Source organism: Panthera onca, chromosome A1, assembly GCF_046562875.1.
Source record: "Panthera onca isolate mPanOnc1 chromosome A1, mPanOnc1 haplotype 2, whole genome shotgun sequence".
Taxonomy (NCBI): Eukaryota; Metazoa; Chordata; class Mammalia; order Carnivora; family Felidae; genus Panthera; species Panthera onca.
The window spans coordinates 26,602,657-26,622,059 of record NC_138339.1 but is presented as its reverse complement, the minus strand read 5'-3'; the positions used below and the strand labels follow the sequence as shown (position 1 = coordinate 26,622,059).

The 19,403-nt window shown below is 35.4% G+C and overlaps 1 long non-coding RNA gene across 10 annotated transcripts in view; it reads left to right on the top strand.

Moving 5' to 3' along the window:
- Positions 1 to 19,403, top strand: part of LOC144615952 (uncharacterized) — a 547,072-nt gene that overhangs the window by 234,450 nt on the left and 293,219 nt on the right. For 4 of the 10 annotated variants that reach the window (XR_013554723.1, XR_013554727.1, XR_013554715.1 and 1 more), the window contains exon 1: positions 17,255 to 17,402. The exons of the other annotated variants lie outside the window; for them this stretch is intronic. This is a non-coding gene — a long non-coding RNA (uncharacterized LOC144615952). Of the gene's footprint in view, positions 1 to 17,254; positions 17,403 to 19,403 lie in introns of those variants that run through there. 10 annotated transcript variants of the gene reach the window in all.

The following is a 19,403-nucleotide window of genomic DNA, read 5'->3' as shown; positions in this document are numbered from 1 at the left end:
TCTCTCATGCTCTTCCTGTAAGTCTACAAGCCTTCTTGTAGACTTGTACACTTATACTACAGGAAAAACTGCTGGAAAGAGAGTAGAAGAAAGCTAGTGATGGGTCAAAGATCGATAGAAAACCAATACCAGATAGGATAAAGTTCACCCTTATGTTGAAATGATTGGAAAAATATGCTGGTAGATAAGAGCACTGACCACGTTAAAGAGATTTAACCACACAACTCCAGGTGGCAGTCTTTGTAAGACATTGCTTCTGGGGGAGAAAAAAACAAAAAGATAAGGGAAAGGTACTTTTGGAGATTGGGTAATGAAGTATAAAGGAAGCAAAAAGAAATGTTAGGGTCTTACAATCCAAAAAGTAATCCAAAACTGGAGGACACACCATCCCTCCCCCACCTTACTCAGCAACCCCCCCACAAAATTCATTAAACAAGGTGGGTTCTGCTGCACTGACAGAAGAGGGCACCATTGAACTAAAAATATTGGAAGCCACCACAGATTCACAAAATAAATAAGAGAACAGTGAATAAATCTATTCAAAGCTGCTATAAGATAATAAAATAAGAATAAAAATATCTCATTTGATGAGAAGTTGTCCCAGAGAGCATGAAGAAGATAAATTGCAATAAGAGAACTCCAAATTGAACTTAGAATTCTAAACAAGTACTTACAGATATGAAAACATTAAAGACAGAAATAGACAAAAAGTAGTTAAAAGGAATTGACTAAACTCAATAAAGAAATAAAGAAAAAGAAAATTATCATAAATATGATTATACAGGGTACTCAAGGGAAAACAGACTGAAGTGAAATTTTTATGACACATTGAAATAGGAAAAAAAAATGAAAAGTGACACACAAAAATAAAAAGGAACAGAGAGAAAGTGGTTGAAATGGAAGACAGGCAAAGGAGAGAGAGAGAGAGAGAGAGTGTATAAATTGGAGTCCTTAAAACAGAAAAAGGAAACAATGGGATAGAATTTACTCACAACTGTAATCCAAAATTTTTTTCTAGTTACAAATGAAGATCTGAGCTAATATATTGAAAAGATTCAGTGTGTACTTGAGAAAATGGGCCCGGAATGGCCAGCTTTGAGACAGTCCGAGTAAACTTTTAGATTCTAAGATCTAGAAAAAAATTTTCTTAAAGGCACTTTTTCAAAAATATCAAATGACTTGTAAGGAGGGAAAAATAGCCTGGAGTCAGACTTCTCCAAAACAACTTACAAAATAATAAAGATCTACAGCATAAAAATGAAACAAAACAAAAAACTAGGAAGAAATTGTAAACCAAAGATTTTGTATTCAGATCTTAAAAAAATAGAAAAACAATCTGCTGGAGGCAGGGTTTATTCAAATAAAGAGATAACTGAGAAAACTTCAGCAAAGTGGTTTATGGTAAACATTTAATATATTTTATTGTACATCTAAGACTAAAACAAATATAGGTACAGGGATGGATGTATAATTAGAAATATTATAATTCTGACAGTGTAGAAATGATGTAAATAAAATATGGGAGGATTAAAGAGAGTTAAAAATAAATAGGAAAGAAGAATAAGGTCTTGGTAGTATATTCTCTATATGGGAGTTTAATGAACCATTAAATCCTAACAAATCAGATAATAACAGGCAACTAAAAAACTAAAAAGTTTTTTGCTATATATAGCCAGATAAAGGGCTAATATCCTGAATGTATAAAAAAACTCTTAAAAATTGAGAGGGAAGAAACACCAAAATGCCTGATAGAAAAGTAGGTAAAAGATAATTAACAATTTACAAAAAGAGATATAAAAATCACCCTAATTAAAAGCCATTCAACCTCATTCCTAAATAGAAGAGATATAAATTGAAATTACACAAGCATACCATTTTCATCTTTCAGATTGGCAAAATTAAAAACTATGAAAACATATTTGTTGGGAAAGCTGTCTGCAATCCAGCACTCTCATATATTGCTAGTGAGACAACTTCAAACATGCAAATCAGTACAACCTGTGGAGAAGGGGATTTGGCAATAGCTAACAAAAGCACTTATGCATTTATCTTTCAACCCACATAGCCCTTTATAGGAATCTATCCTTAACGTATACACCCAACAATTTGAAAATATATATGCACAAGGTTATTAACTACAACATTGTTTGTAGTTACAAAATATGAGAAACAACCTAAATGCCCCTATATAGAGGAGAGGTTGAACAAATTATGGTATTTCTCTCCAAAAGAATACTATGCAGCTGTAAAAAGAAAGAGGAAAATCTTCAAGCTCATAGAGAATGATTTGGAGTATACATGATTTTTTGAAAAGCAAAATATTAAAGAGTGTCTGGCATTTACTGAATTGTGTAAGAAAAAAAATATTTGCTTATTCAAGTATTCCAAAACACAGGAAGCATAACCAAAGACTGTGACAGTTACCACCAGGGCTTGTTAAGAATGGGGTAGAAAAGAATGGGAGCTATACAAATGGAATAGAATGTATGGGTTAGGGGAGAGACAGTTCTCTAATTTGCACTATGTCATAGTTCTGAATTTCAGTACCAAGATGATGTTTCACATTCTAGAATGAATGAATGAATGAATGAATGAAATCAATAAAGGTTGGGCAGGGGAGACCAAAGTGTATCCAACAGAAACAAATGAGAGCCTAATTGTATTCCAAATGAGTAATTTACACTGAGTGGGAGTGGGATTAATTCTGGGAACTTTTGTGCACTATATTTTGATTATATACCATAAGGTTACATAAAAAATAACTATAAACAAATATTGATTCTAGTTACTAGGTTTGTTTTTCATAGGTGTTTAGGTTAACAATTAGGAAATATTTGAAGTATATTCTAGTACTGAGCAAATAGGTAAATATATTGTGGGTTATAAGAGCCAGCTTTCTAATTGTCACAGAAGCAAATTACAGAAATGGAAAGGGAGAAGACTGAAGCTTTTGATGTTATATTGGAATTGGAGGTGTCAGTGTGAACTCATGGTTTTAAAATATAATGATAGATATAGAAATAGTTATCGATGCATATATGTATTTAGATATTTTCTGTCTCTGTGCACTGACATGACCTCAACATAATACACTCTAGTACTAGTAAGCATCCCTAGCACCCAGATACTGGTTTCTAAATACCATTCTTCACTAAAAAGAACCAGGGATTGTTAGAAAAATAACTGATTCCAGAGGTAGTGTAGCAAAAGTTGAAGTTGAGATTAGAATAACTTTTTTGTGTGGGTGCCAGTAGGTAAAGAAGTGTTCAAATAGTGATAGACACAGCATAAAGGCACAGGAACTAGTTTGAAGAGCTCTCACTGGCCAAATCTTGGACAATTGAGCATCAAAATGTATTAAAATCCATAAATTTTTACATGTATAAATACATAAATGAATATATAAATAAAAGGAGTTTACAATAACTTCCTTTCCAATTGTAAAATATCAAATAGTAAATATAGAAGAGTGATTGAATTGTAAAAAAAAAAATGAATCAACCATAGTAATAAATGTTTCCATTAAGAATCATCAATAGGGGGAGCCATGATGGCAGAACAGCATGGAAGTGTTTTGTGTGTCTCACGTCCATGAAATACAGCCAGACCAATACTAAACCATCCTGTAAACCTAGAAAACTGATCTGAGGATTAACACAACGGTCCGCACAACCTGAACCACAGAATTCAGCAGGTGTGCGGCACGGAGAGGTGAACTTGGGGAGAGAGAAGCCACAGAGGGCAAGGAGCCACTTTTGTGTGTGGTGAGAGGACGGAGACGGGGGTGTGTGTGTGGGGTGTGTGGGGGGATAATATGGGAAAAGCACCCCTCCCCAAAAGCAGCTGGAGACAAAGTGTAAAATTGGAAACAGCTGCAGGGACTGAACTAAAAAGAGAGACAGGAGAAAGGAGAGGTTTTAAATTCCATTAAGACTGTAAACAGGGGGAGCACAGAGTGTGAAACTCCACAGCTTGATACCTGGTGGTGCTCTGGTGGGAAGGGCGAATCCCCAGAAGCAGAGTGGGGTACAGAAGGTTCTCGGGCCACATGCAGAGAAGTGGTTCCACTGCTGGAAGGACATTTGGTAGAGACTGTGAGACCACCAGGTCCCAACAGACCCCAGAGAACAGCCCCATTTGCTGGTGCTGAAACAAGGTCATTAAGGGTGAAGCCTGGTGCCAGACGTGTGTTGTGATTTTCCATAATCTATGAAGCTGCTGCTGCACTATCTCGCAAACTTTTTCTGTGGCGGGCTGGCACCTGACCACAGTCTCTGGGCATTGGCAGCAGCATGGTACCGTGAACATTCCTGGGTGCGGCTGGCACCCCGCCATTGCTCAGTAAGACCCTCCACAGGGGGCGGAACTGGTCAAAGCCACAGTCCCCCAGAAGTAAGGGGCTGGGGAAGACAGCTGCATCTGAGACAAAGCTCAGGAGAGAGGTACTACCTGGGGCTCAGTCATGGACAGTGTAAAAGCGGGGAGTGGATGAAAGCCGAAGACAAAGGATAGGTGCACAATTGCTGATGGGGAGAACAGAGTTCCCATATTACAGACTGGGTAGCTGGGTGGCGCCATTTTCACCGCTTCCGCACATGTGCATACACCTACAAGCGCCACAACAATCCACTCCAGTAGGTTAGCAGCACCATCTAGAGGAGAATGGGCCATTATGCCAAGCCCCGCCCAACTGGGCCAACCTCACTCTTCAAGAGCACAAGTCTCTCCAACTGCTTAGTGTATGGACTATAAAGCACTTCATAGTTTGACTTGTAGGGGAAAACGAAATAATTTTAGTAGTATTTCAGTCTGTTAGCAGGTCCATCTATTCAATTTTCTTTCTTTTTCTTTCCTCTTTTTCATTTCTATTTTTGAATACAGAAAGAGAAAAAATTCATTTTTATTTTCAATTTTTATTAAAAATATTTTTCTTTAAGTTTTTTTACTATATTTTTTACTTTGTGTAAATTTTTTCAAATTCTGTTTTATTTCCATCATTTCATTTCAGTCTACTTCAGTGTATTGATTTTTTCAAATTTTCAAATGACTTACTTTTTTTCTTTCTTTTTTCTCTTTTCTTTTTCTTGAATACATAAAGAGACAAAATTCATTTCTATTTTCAATTTTTATTTAAAACATTTTTCTTTAGGGTGGCCGGTTAGCTCAGTTGGTTAGAGCATGGTGCTAATAAACATTTTTCTTTAATATTTTTCTACTATATTTTCTACTTTCCTGTAAATTTTTTCAAATTCTATTTTACTTTCATCATTTCATTTTAGTCTACTGCAGTGTATTCATTTTTGTCAAATTTTCAAATGATTTCCTTTTTTTTTCTTTTTTCCCACTTTTCTCTCTAATCTATCAAGCCACTTTCAACACTCAGAACAAAACACATGTAGGATCTAGCATCATTTATTCTATTTTTTGTGTGTATTTTTAATTTTTTAATTTTAATATTTTTTCAAATTTTAATGTTTTTATTTTAATTTTTTCTGCCTCGTTAATTCCTTTTCTGCCTTCAAAAGGGCAAAACAAATGAATTAACCCCAAAAGAAAGAGCAGGAAGAAATGACAGCCAGGGACTTAACCAACACAGATACAAGCAAGATGTCTGAACCAGAATTTAGAATCATGATAATAAGAATACTATCTGGAGATGAAAATAGATTACAGTCCCTCTCTGTGGAGATAAAAGAAGTAAAAACTAGTCAGGATGAAATAAAAAATGCTATAACTGAGCTGTAATCACAAATGGATGCTGCAGCAGCAAGGATGGATGAGGTAGAACAGAGAATCAGTGATATACAGGACAAACTTACAAAGAATAATGAAGCAGGAAAAAAAAGGGGAGATTAAGGCAAAGGAGTATGATTTAATAATTAGAGAAATCAGTGACTCATTAAAAAGGAACAACATCAGAATAATAGGGGTCCGAGAAGAGGAAAAGAGAGAAATAGGGGTAGAATGGTTATGTGAGCAAATCATAGTGGAAAACTTTCCTAACCTAGGGAAAGACACAGACAAAAAAATCCTGGAAGCACAGAGGATTCCCATTAGGTTCAACAAAAACCAACCATCAATAAGGCATATCAAAGTTAAATTCACAAAATACTCAGGCAAGGAAAGAATCATGAAAGCAGCAAGGGAAAAAAAGCCCTTAACCTACAAGGGAAGACAGATTAGGTTTGAAGCAGACCTATCCACAGAATCTTGGCAGGCCAGAAAAGACTGACATGATATATTCAATGTGCTGAATCAGAAAAACATGCAGCCAAGAATTCTTTATCCAGAAAGGCTGTCACTCAAACTAGAAACTAAAAGTTTCTGAGACAAAAATTAAAGGAGTTTGTGACCACTAAACCAGCCCTGCAAGAAATTTTAAGGAGGACTCTCTGAGGGGAGGAAAGATGAAAATTAAATAAATAAATAAACAAATAAATAAATAAATAAATATCAAAAGCAGCAAAGATTAGAAAGGACCAGAGAACACCACCAAAAACTCCAACTCTACAAGCAACATAATGGCAATAAATTCATATCTTTCAATACTCACTCTAAACGTCAATGGACTCAATGCTCCAATCAAAAGACATAGGGTAACAGAATGGATAAGAAAACAAGATCCATCTATATGCTGTTTACAAGAGACCCACTTTAGACCTAAAGACACCTTCAGATTGAAAATAAGGGGATGGAGAACCATCTATCATGCTAATGGTCAACAAAAGAAAGCCAGAGTAGCCATACTTATATCATACAATCTAGACTGTAAAATAAAGACTGTATCAAGAGATGCAGAAGGGCATTATATCATAATCAAGGGGGTATATCCACCAAGAAGACCTAACAATTGTAAACATTTATGCGCCAAATGTGAGAGCACGCAAATACATAAATCAATTAATCACAAACATACAGAAATTCATCAATAGTAATACCATAATAGTAGGAGACTTTGACACCTCACTCGCAGCAATGGACAAAACATCTAGTCAAAAAATCAACAAGGAAACAATGGCTTTGAATGGCACACTGGACCAGATGGACTTAACAGATATATTCAGAACATTTCATCCTAAAGCAGAGGAATATACATTCTTCTCCAGTGCACATGGAACGTTCTCCAGAATAGATCACATACTGGGACACAAATCAGCCCTCAGAGGACAAAGATATTGAGATCATACCATGCATATTTTCAGACCACAATGCTATGAAATTCAAAATCAACCACAAGAAAAAAATTTGGAAAGTAACAAATACTTGGAGACTGAAGAACATCCTACTAAAGAATGAATGGGCTAACCAAGCAGTTAAAGAGGAAATTAAAAAGTACATGGAAGCCAATGAAAAAGATAACATCATGACCCAAAATCTCTGGGACGCAGCAAAGGTGGTCACAAGAGGAAAGCATATAGCAATCCAGGCCTTCCTAAAGAAGGAAGAAAGGTCTCAGATACACAACCTAACCTTACGCCTTAAGGAGCTGGAAAAACAACAGCAAATAAAACACAAAACCAGCAGAAGACAGGAAATAATAAAGATTAGAGCAGAAGTTAATGCTATCGAAACCAAAAAAAAAAAACAAACAAAAAAACAAAAAAACAAAAAAAACAGTAGTACAGATGAATGAAACCAGAAGCTGGTTCTTTGAAAGAATTAACAAAATTGATAAACCACTAGCCAGTTTGATCAAGAAGAAAAAGGAAAGGACCCAAACAAATAAAATCAAGAATGAAAGAGGAGAGATCACAACCAACCCAGCAGAAATAAAAACAATAATAAGAGATTATTATGAGCAATCATATGCCAATGAAATGGACAATCTGGAAGAAATGGACAAATTCCTAGAAACATATACACTACCAAAACTGAAACAGAAGAAATAGAAAATTTGAACAGACCCATAACCAGTAAGGACATCAAACCAGTAACCAAAAATCTGCCAAAAAACAAGAGTCCAGGGCCAGATGGCTTTCCAGGAGAATTCTACCAAACATTTAAGGAAGAGTTAACACCTATTCTCTTGAAGCTGTTCCAAAAAATAGAAATGGAAGGAAAACTTCCAAACTCTCTGTATGAAACCAGCATTACCTTGATTCCAAAACCAGACAGAGACCCCACTAAAAAGCAGAACTATAGACCACTTTCCCTGATGAACATGTATGCAAAAATACTCAACAAGATGTTAGCCAACCGGATCCAATAATACACTAAAAAAAATTATCCACCGTGACCAAGTGGGATTTATACATGGGATGCAGGGCTGGTTCAATATCTGCAAAACACTTAACATGATTCATCACATCAATAAAAGAAAGGACAAGAACCATCTCAATAGATGCAGAGAAAGCATTTGAAAAATTCAACATCCTTTCTTGATAAAAGCCCTCAAGAAAGTAGGGATAGGAGGAGCATACTTTGAGATCATAAAAGCCATATATGAACGACCCAACACTAATATCATCCTCAATGGGGAAAAACTGAGAGCTTTCCCCCTAAGGTCAGGAACAAGACAGGGATGTCCACTGTCGCCACTATTATTCAACATGGTATTGGAAGTCTTAGCCTCTGGAATCAAACAACACAAAGAAATAAAAGGCATCTAAATCAGCCAGGAGGAGGTCAAACTTTCACTCTTCACAGATGACATGATACTATATATGGAAAACCCAAAAGATTCCACCAAAAAACTGCTAGAATTGATTCAGAATAGCTAACATTAACAACTCAGGCAACAACTGATGTTGGTGAGGATGCGGAGAAAGAGGATCTCTTTTGCACTGCTGGTGGGAATGCAAGCTGGTGCAGCCACTCTGGAGAACAGTATGGAGGTTCCTCAAAAACTAAAAATAGGACTATCCTACGACCCAGCAATTGCACTATTAGGCATTTATCCATGGGATACAGGTGTGCTGTTTCGAAGGGACACATGCACCCCCATGTTTATAGCAGCACTCTCAACAATAGCCAAAGTATGGAAAGAGCCCAAATGTCCATCGATGGATGAATGGATAAAGAAGATGTGGTATATGTATATACAACGGAGTATTACTCGGCAATCAAAAAGAATGAAGTCTTGCCATTTGCAACTACATGGATGGAACTGGAGGGTATTATGCTAAGTGAAATTAGTCAGAGAAAGACAAAAATCATATGATTGCACTCATATGAGGACTTTAAGAGACAAAACAGATGAACATAAGGGAAGGGAAACAAAAACAATATAAAAACAAGGAGGGGGGACAAAACAGATGAGACTCATAAATATGGAGAACAAACTGTGGGCTACAGGAGGGGTTGTGGGAGGGGGGATGGGCTAAATTGGTAAGAGACATTAAAGAATATACTCCTGAAATCATTGTTGCACTATATGCTAACTAATTTGGATGTAAATTTATGAAAATAAAAAATAAAACAAGTTAACAAAAAATAAAATGAGCGATTGCTTTTTAAAAAGAAATAAATAAAAACTTAAGAAAAACAAACTGTAAAATTTGAGCAAAAAATATGAAGACACTTTAGCAAGGAAGGAAGATATGCATATAATAAATGAGTATAAGAAAAGATTCTGAACATCATCAGTCACTAGGCAGTTATCAAATGAAACCCCACTGAAACACCACTAGCTAAAATTAAAGAGACTGGCCATACCAAATTTTGGTGATGATATGGAGTAACCGGAATTCTCATTTCCTAACGCTAGTAATTTTAAATAGTACAGGCACTTTGGAAAACACTTTGAAAGTTTTTTTGGTTTCTTTGTTTTACATTGAGGTGAAATTCATATAACAACATTAATGCATTTAAGAGTCCAATCCAATAGGATATTCGTTTTTCTTAATTTTTTCATTTGAGTATAGTTGACACACAGTGTTACATTAATGTCAGGTGTATAGCATTGTCATTCAACTTCTCTGTACATTATGCTATATTCACCACAAGGGTAGCTACCATCTGTCACTATACAACACTATTGCAGTGTCATTGACCATATTCCTTATGCTGTGCCTTGTATTCCACAGTGGCTGCAGCATTTTATGATCCTTCCAACAATGTATTAGGGTTCCAGTTTCTCCTTATCATCATAAAAACTTATTTTCCATTTTTTAAATTATAGCTATCCTATTGGATAAGAAGTGGCATCTCATTGTGGATCTGTTGTGCCAGCATTAAAAAAAAAATTACACATACACCTACCATACCCTCTAGCCATTTGCAATATTATAAATTTCCCCAAAAGAAATGAAAGCATTTATTCACAGAAAAACTTGTATAAGAATGTTTGTGGCAGTTTTATTTGCTATAGACCAAACCTACAAGCAACCCAAATGTCCACCAATAGGTGAATGGATAAGCAAATTACAGTATATCCATATATTGGGATACTAATGAGCAACATGGATGTATTTTTAAAATGCTGATAGAAGGAAACCAGTGTATTTCATTTACATAATGGGCTAAGAAAGCACATCAGGTGTTCCCTGTAGTTGTAGATTTAGGGGTGAAGAGAGGAAGGCATTACAAAGGGACTTGAGGAAGTGATGGATAGGTTCATTATCTTGATTATGATGATGATTTTACAGGAGTAAACATATATCAAAACTCATAAAATTTTCCACTTTTAATAAGTGCAATTTATTCCAAATAAATTATTATAAAAAATGCAGACACCAGACTAAATCATGTATTCTTTCCTTTCTCCCCTTCTTACTAGTTCTGTATTCTAGTGAAGATACTCTATCCTTTCTAGCAGAGCATTCCAAGTCTTTCCTAGAATAGTTCTGATCTGGAGTTTTAAGCTTAAACATTCTTTATATCCCTTTAAAGATTTTATACTCTATCCCATATGAGGATGCCCATCTAATGCTATGCTTTCCTGCTTATTTTTGTTCCTTCAGTGTTTTCTTTTGAAATCCTCCCAGATTAATCACAAATGTCTTTTTCATACAGGCAGTGCAGTTTTAAGAAAGAGGAAGATGCTGTGATAAGAAAGACTGGTTCAAATTCCAATCTACCACTTGTTAGCTTTTGGGAAAATTACATAAACCTCTCTCAGTTTCAGTTTCTCAACATGGAAAATTGAGAGGATGTCATTTTCTTAACTTTTCTGTAGGCCAAATGGAAATAATATTGAGAGTTTTAATTCTTTTCCCTCCTTTCTGTTTCTCCGAATTTATTTGATACTTTCTCTGTGATTCTACAAAGGGAGACTTCTAAATGTTTGTTTCAGATAAGGAATTAAAGGAAGTTTGTGGATCCTGCCCAAATGTAGGTCTGAATTTATGAATGAAAACTAGAACTCCCATAAACCAACCAGTCATTAAAGAGACAGAAAAACTACTGGCTTTTAACATTTCTTATAGCATTTTATGTACGCCCTTATACTACTGTAAGCACACAGAAGTTACTTAATTGATGAGCTTGAGTGAGTGAGAGAATGAAAATTGAATGACATATTGATGAATAGATTCAGGATAGAAACCTTTATCTGTGTAGTTTCTGGGTCAAATAGAAAAGCAGACCGCTCATTATTTTACATTAGAACTCTTGCAGTATATAGAAACATTTTTCTTAGGTATTTCAACACCTTTCACAGAGTTAACTATTGAATATAGATGTCAATAAAACAAGTGGTTACATTTTTAAACAAGTTAATTAGATTTCATCAATATTTCATCAGTATTTTCATAGCAATGAAAGGTTATTTAATTTTATTGGTGGGGAGTCTATTTAAATTAACACAAAGTAATAAAATTTTTGTTCATGAAATACTTGCACTCTGACAAAGAACTGTGAAAACAGATGAACTCTGAAGGCTCAATGGCTAAACACAATAGAATTCTATTTCTCACTCAAGTTACATATCTAACACTGGTCAGCAGAGCAGCTCTGATCCACATAGTCACTCAGAGTCTGAGGATGACACACTCTAGCATCTCAGTACAGGACCTCCATATTTTTACATTAGATGTGAGAGAACAGAGAACCCATGCCCTCTCTTGTTTGCTCTTAGAAGTGTTAAAGATCATTTCTACTCTATAGTCCCTTGGACAGAATATTGTTGGCACACAGTTCTCCTTGGGTATCTTATGTTTCTGCACATCTTGCAAACAGAATTGACTTCTTTTGTCCTGGACTATCTCTCCAAAGATATTTGTACAGTGAATAGCTTTAGAAAGATACGTTTCTCACTCTGGAGTGAGGCGCAGACATGCTTACATCCCAGTATAAAAACTTTGGGTTTCCTAAATTCAGGGTTTCCCTCCTTGTAATACAACCTATGGGCATCCATCAGGTACCATTTGTAGTGCCCTTATGGGACTTGAGGTAAGGGAAATTAATGCAAAAAAATGCTGGTACTCTGGCTCTTGCTATTGCTGCAATAATCTTCACTTCTCTGCTCTGGAGTCTTGTTTTCTTCCACCAGCATCTGTGAGACTGGTGATTGAACTTACTACCTTGTGGGTAGGGTAAAATTTCAGACCCATCTTGATTCCTGACAAATGTATATAATAAACATATCTTATACACAACTGAAAATGGTTAATAAGAACTCTAAAGATTCATTATTTAATAGATGTATGTACCTAGTATAGTGAGATATGATACCAGGTATTAGAGAATGTGAAGATAAAAAGAATGCCTTTGTACTTGGGTTTCTTATTGTCTATTTGGAAGACATATATGTAAACAACTATTACAATACAGTATCAGAACCATTGTAATAGAATGATGTGCAAAATAAAGTGAGATTTTAAGAGTTAAGAGTGTCTCAGTCCCCTGGGAGGAGGCTTTACATTGAGGAGACAGTATTTTAACTGAAGTGTGAGATGTATACAAGTTCACCAGATAGTCAAGGAAAAGGATAAGACTTCTATACCGAGGAAAAATTATGACTAAAATCCCTGAGGTATGTCCTGTTTGGGGAACTGCAAGTTGTTCAGCATGGATGAAGTTTTAAGTGCAAGGAAACAGAGGAGGAATATGGAAAGTGTGGCTTGAGAGGTAAGCAGACTGGACTATGAAGGTTTTTATATGCCACACAGAAGACTTTGGTCATGGTCCTTTAGGCCATGCAGAACTATTTAGTTGCACTTTAAAAATAATAATAAAAGGAATTTGCGGTAATAAGACTTTCAAGAGGATTTTAAGGAGCAAATCTTATTCTTTCTAGAATAATAATTTACTAAATTACTATGCTCACCTTCCTTTTCATATAAGGTCATTCTTTTATTGATGTTCTGAGTTACTTTCTACTTGTAATTAAATAACTTTTCTGTAATATTGCATATTGCCTTAAAGTGGACATGTAAACCTGTTTTGAAATAGCAACTACATAGCCAAGCTATGACACAGCTGTATCCTCAGAAGTGAGTTATATTCATTATATCCTAATGCTAGTGAGAAAAGGTTGTGACATTTTATTAAACAAAATTATATTAACTCCTTTTTCAAAGGAGGCACTGTCTTTACTATTCTATGATTGTTTTTTCTCTTTTGGAAGGCTGATCTTTTAATTTAATTTTTATATACTATTGTGATAAAATGTATTTGGATTTCTTCTAATAATATTTCTGAAAAGACTTAAGATGAAATATAGTTGGCATTCATCTGTATATGTTAAACAGGTTAAATTCAACTTGGTGTTTCAAAAAATAATGTTTACGTTTTCCTTCAAGATATACTGGGGGCTTTTCTCTTGAAGAACACAGTTTTATGGGGTGCCTGGGTGGCTCAGTTGGTTAAGCATTTGACTCTTGATTTTGGCTCAGGTCATGATCTCACAGTTCATGGGATCTAGCCCCGCATTGGACTCTGCACTGAGAGTGTGGAGCCTGCTTGCAATTACCTCTCTCTTTCCCTCTCTCTCTGCCACTCTTTCGTTCTCTCTCTCTCTCTCTCTTTTAAAATAAATAAATAAACTTTAAAAAAAAAAGAAGAGAGTTTTCCTTGTAGTAAAGTCAAACAGGTGCTGGAAACCCAGGGCATGCATATATTCCTGGTATTTGTTCAGGCACTTGCCAAGTCCATTCAAGAGTGACATACTGTCCTTTGCTGTTATTAGAATTTACAAATGTAAGGTAGATACCATTCTACATAGCTGCTGACCTTTTGGCTCTTTTTGTTACTGTGGGAAAAAAGAAGTAAAGGAAAAAAATCTATGAGAAGGCAGGACAAGGTATATCTTACAAAATTAGACTGGAGAGCCATGTTGGAGTCATAGAGGTGACGTCATAATATAGTAATCTCTTATTATAGTGTGAAATACTCTATTGACTCTCAAATGATGATTCATCCTGGAGCTTTACTTACATCCCATTAGAAGACTGTCTACCTGTTATGATTTTAAGAACACTACATGGGCTCCTGGGTGGCTCAGTTGGTTAAGCATTGGACTTCGGCTCAGGTCATGATCTCCCGGTTTGTGAGTTCGAGCCCTGCGTCAGACTCTGTGCTGACAGCTCAGAGCCTGGAGCCTGCTTCCGATTCTGTGTCTCCCTCTCTCTCTGCCCCTCCCCCACTCATGTGCTGTCTCTCTCTGTCTCAAAAATAAATAAAACATTAAAAAAATTTTTTAAAAAGAATGCTACAAAGGACTTCCTGCCCAGCGATATAGTTTCCTAACTATTCATTGCTATATGTTGGTAAACAAATCATTCCACAATTAGTGATGAAGTTTAAGGTACAGATATCCCTAGGTGAGGCATTTCATACCTAATATGTACCTAGGTAAGGCATTTTGTACTTAATGTGTCCCTAGGTGAGGCACTGTATACTTACATTGTACTATAAGTGCATTGTAAATGCAAATTTTGTTTATTATGGTAAGGATAAATTACTTGGGTACCAGTTATTGAAGAGGGAGGGGATTTGGAAGATGCAATAAAGGGAAGATGGAGATTCCAAAGACAAAATGATATTAGCTAATATTTTTGAAGTTTTAAGGACGTTTAAATGAGTTATCTCCTTTAACCCACCTCAACAACACTGTGAGGTGGTTACTATTCTTACCCCCACTTTAAAAATGTGGCAACTGAAGTACAGGGAAATCAAGTAACTTTTCCAAGGTTACATAATTGGTAAGTTGTTGACATTCTAGTCCAGACTGACACAAGTGCCTGCACTCTTAACCACCATCTTGTACTGCATTTATGTCACAATTTTGTGCATGTATCCTGTGATTGAGAGCTCCCTGCATGGCACAGAGTGGTTAGCCCAGCAAGCTACAGTCAATTTACCAAAGGAGTGGTGGGGTATGTATAATAAACATATAAAATAATGTGAGATGATAGAGAAATTCCTTTGTCCCTTCACCAGCTTTCTAAGTTCTTCCTTCATTACTGTAAATAAAAAAAGATTCAGTAAATGTTTGAGTAAATAAATAACTTAAGAATCAAGGTTTTAGTTTGTGTTATAAGATATTGCCAACATACTTATTAAATTTCTAACTTCCTAGAGAAGAGCAGTACCTTAAGCTAGTATTCATATATTTCTCATTGAAAGAAGTAAGGGAAGCTTGATGGAAAAGGCTTTGCATATATGAAAAGAAAGCACTCTGAGGTAGAGGAGATATTCCTCTATTCATTTTTATCTCTTTTTTCCTTTTATGTGGGCCAAAAGCAAACTTGGTTATTACAGTGAGTTTTCCATTCTTCTATTCTTAAATTTTCCCTTTCTGTGCCAAGAAGATTCTTTTTCTCTAACCTAGGAACAGACCTGCCTTCTACTTTGCCCCCTTTCAAGCTAAAGAGTGAGGAAAAAAGTGCTGATATGTCAAGATGTTTAAGAAGCCAAGCTTTAAAGTCAAACTTGATTTGGAATCCTGAGTCAACCATTTGCATGACCTTGGGCAAGTTATTAATGATTTGGAAACTTAATTTCCTCTTCTATGAAATAGGTGTATCAAATGTGAGTACTTACAGCTTTATGTAACAAAACTTTCAACTGTCAATGGGTTCATTTTCCCCACTCATCAATAAGCAGCTGCTGATTTGGGTGCACAAGCTTGAGGATGTCAGGGCCAGCTTCTCGGCCATTCTCTAGGCTGCTCCCCAATTCTTTCACCTCAAGGCAATAAATTGCTGCAATTCGAGGCATTTCATTGTGTTCAAAGCAGGAAGAAGATAGGAGTGGTAGTAATAGTATTGCTGTCTTTCTTTTTATGTTATTAGAAAAGCAAAATTACCTCTAGGAACCCAAATTTCTACTGCCAGAACTGTGTCATGTGGTCACTTCTACCTAAGGAATTTGAGAAAACAAGTATTTAACCCTCCCAATGGGATTCAAAAGTTGACGAGTGAGTCAAACATTTATGTTACAAAGGACAATAATAGAGTATACCTGATTGGTTAAATATTAAATTAGATGTTATATAAAGTGCTAATTCTATGCCTATTGCATAGAAGGTACTAAATAACAGACATCTTTAATTATCATTGTCATTTCTTATATTATTTTTTTACCATTACCAGGAAAGGTAACACAAACCCTCCATAGACTCTCCTCTAGATAAAATCCAAAGTCACAGATTCTGCTATGTCACAGGCTTTTTCATTTTCTGTCCAGGCTCATCTCTGGCAGCTGTTTCACACTTGGTACAGTAATACTAACTGCTTTAGTAAAAACTAACTGCTTGGAATTCTTTCCCATACAGACCATTCTGGTTCCTCTGCTCATTTATGTCCCAATTCCTTTCCATTCTTATTGGCTTATTTTGCACTGACTCATCCTTTAAAACTTGTATAGGTTTTACCTCTCTGATGACTCCCAGCCACACCCAAAGCGAGATGAGTGCCCCTCTTCAATACTTTCTAGTACACTGATTGCATCACTGTCACAGACTTTACAAGAGAATAGGAATTTTCTTTTGATGGCCTCTTGTGTCCTTAGTACATGATTCTTAAACTCAAATAAGTTCTATTGAATTTTCTTTAATCTTCATTGCCTTCTGCCCAAAACTCTTTATAAACATCTCTCTCATCTCTCCCCTTCTCCCCTCTCTCAAGGGTAATGATCACCTTTTCAAAAAATAATAACTGGATCATGATTTATTTCTTGGTGTTTTAGAAAATAAACATTTACTTGGCTAGCCTGAGCTCCTGTTGATTCTGACTGCCAGTAGCAAGGAGTTAAAAATGGAACTACCTAAACTATCTAGAGAGAGAATCTCTGTTCTTTGAGCTTTCTGATAGTTCAATTGCCATGGAAACAGCCTTTCCCCTGTGTTAGTTCATTAGGATTTCTTTTTTCCTTAAGTACGGCCATGTTCTACAGTAGACTACTTCGTGGGAAAGATCATACTTGACATCCCTTTCCTTATGCTAAACTCTGCAGCAAACAGAAAAGCAGCATTCCTTCAACATACTACACTCCATTTTAAGGCTGAATTATTATATCAGGTAATTCATTTGATTAAAAAAATAATTCGTGCTGGAGTGTGTATATGAAGTAAGAACAGGAATAAATTTCTAAATCAAAATCATTCTAATAGCTTTTATTAATCTATGTAGCTAGGCTACAGTCTTACTTTATATTTATATCAGATACAAGTACCACATCCTCTTACAGAGAGTGAATCAGCCTTCCATGATACTGTCCAGGGAAGGAATTCTCTGTCCCTTGAGAATCTCTGAGATGAAATACAGATAAGGTAAAGCTTTTTGTAGATGACTGAAGTTATGTTTTCAACTAGTTTGGGGGACTTTTTCTCCTGAAATAGGAAGAGTCACAGGACTGTGTTAAAAGTTTTCACCTGATTTTGATCAGGGCAGAATGGCCATAATGGATTCATTTAAATTACAAACTTTGTTTCTATGGAGAAAGCTCTAGAATACTATGGTATATGCCTGAGTTTGCTAACAAAGGAATTAGAAAAATTAATCCCTCTCATTTTGTGAGACAGAGATCAGTAATAACTTGATTACAGCTGATTTAAAATGTGACTATTGGACTTTGAAGTTCAGCCTGCCATAGACAAACCTGCAGATTTGGCAAAGTGGGCCTCCGCTTCTGTAATTTCCATAGATTGAATAATTAGGGCCTAATCATTTCTTTCTCTGTTAAAACTTATTTTTAGGAAATTATCTTAAACTTCATAATTTGAAGTCCAGATTATTGCTTATAGCTAGAGCATTGTCACTTGAAAAGAAATCAACATTTTTAGTTTAAACTGAAGTAAAATTTAGGTAGGAGAGAAGCAGCTATACTCTCCCTTAGCTATAGGTGATAATCATGCCTCTAAATTTGTGATGTTTAGAAATAGAAATAGACATGATTTATTATTAATTAATTAATTAATTATTTTTAAACATTTATTATTCTAAATTCACGTCACTCCAAAGGAAGTTTGGATTCCCATAGAAATGTGATAGCTTTTCTGGTCAATAACCCTTCTCTAAACAACAGATGGATTATTAAGAAAAAGGAGCTTATGGGGTTGATTAGAACAACTTTGACCACATATTTTGACAAATGAACCTATGGAGACATATTATAATGAGTGGTTTAGAAAGAATCTTCAGAGCTGAAATTCAACACCGGATGTAAAAACAGTCCATTTATCAAAGACTAAGTTTATCAATTACTAAATTAATTCTATAACAATTGCTAAAACATTGATTTTTTTCCAGCTTTGAGACATAACTGACATATTACATAGAAACCATTAATTTAACTTTTCAAAACAAGTGTCATTCATTCAGCATTCCAAAAAAAAAAAAAAAGAAAACCTTTGCTTTTACGCTTACTATCGTCCAGGTACTCTGCTAAATGTTAGGAAATAAATATGAATGCCTTACAGAGCCCATAGTCTAAGAGAGGAAACAGAAAAGGAAATAGTTGCAATAAAATACAGTGAGAGTCTTGCCCAGAAGACTAAAGGCCAAAGTTCATTTTACACAAAAGAATCAGTCCAGGAAGAGATTCTTCTTTATAATGTATCTTATCTACAGAAAATAGTCAGTAAATGTTTTTATAGATGCTTATGATATTAGAACTAAGCACTAGTTTAAATCTGTTATTCTTTTTTTGTTCTTTCTTACATTTCCAGGCTTAAAATAAAAAATTGTTTTGAGGGATATGAAATACATATATAAGTGCTTTATAATTTGTAAACCATGATGCAAATATATGGCATAATTGCAAACATTATTTGTCATATCTTTGAATGCAACCGTGCTAGACTGATTTTGGAGACTTGCCTACAATGATCGCTTTTTCTGGAGATATACAACAGGGACCAAAACTATTAGACACAATCAGGCAAGAGGAAGTATTTATGTAATAAATATAAATACATTTCTGGGAATCCCCTGCTTTTTGAACTGTTTTTTTTTTTCTGAGATAGCCAGTATGCTTGTTTTTCCATAGCAAGGAGACTACTTCACCTCATCAATACCCAG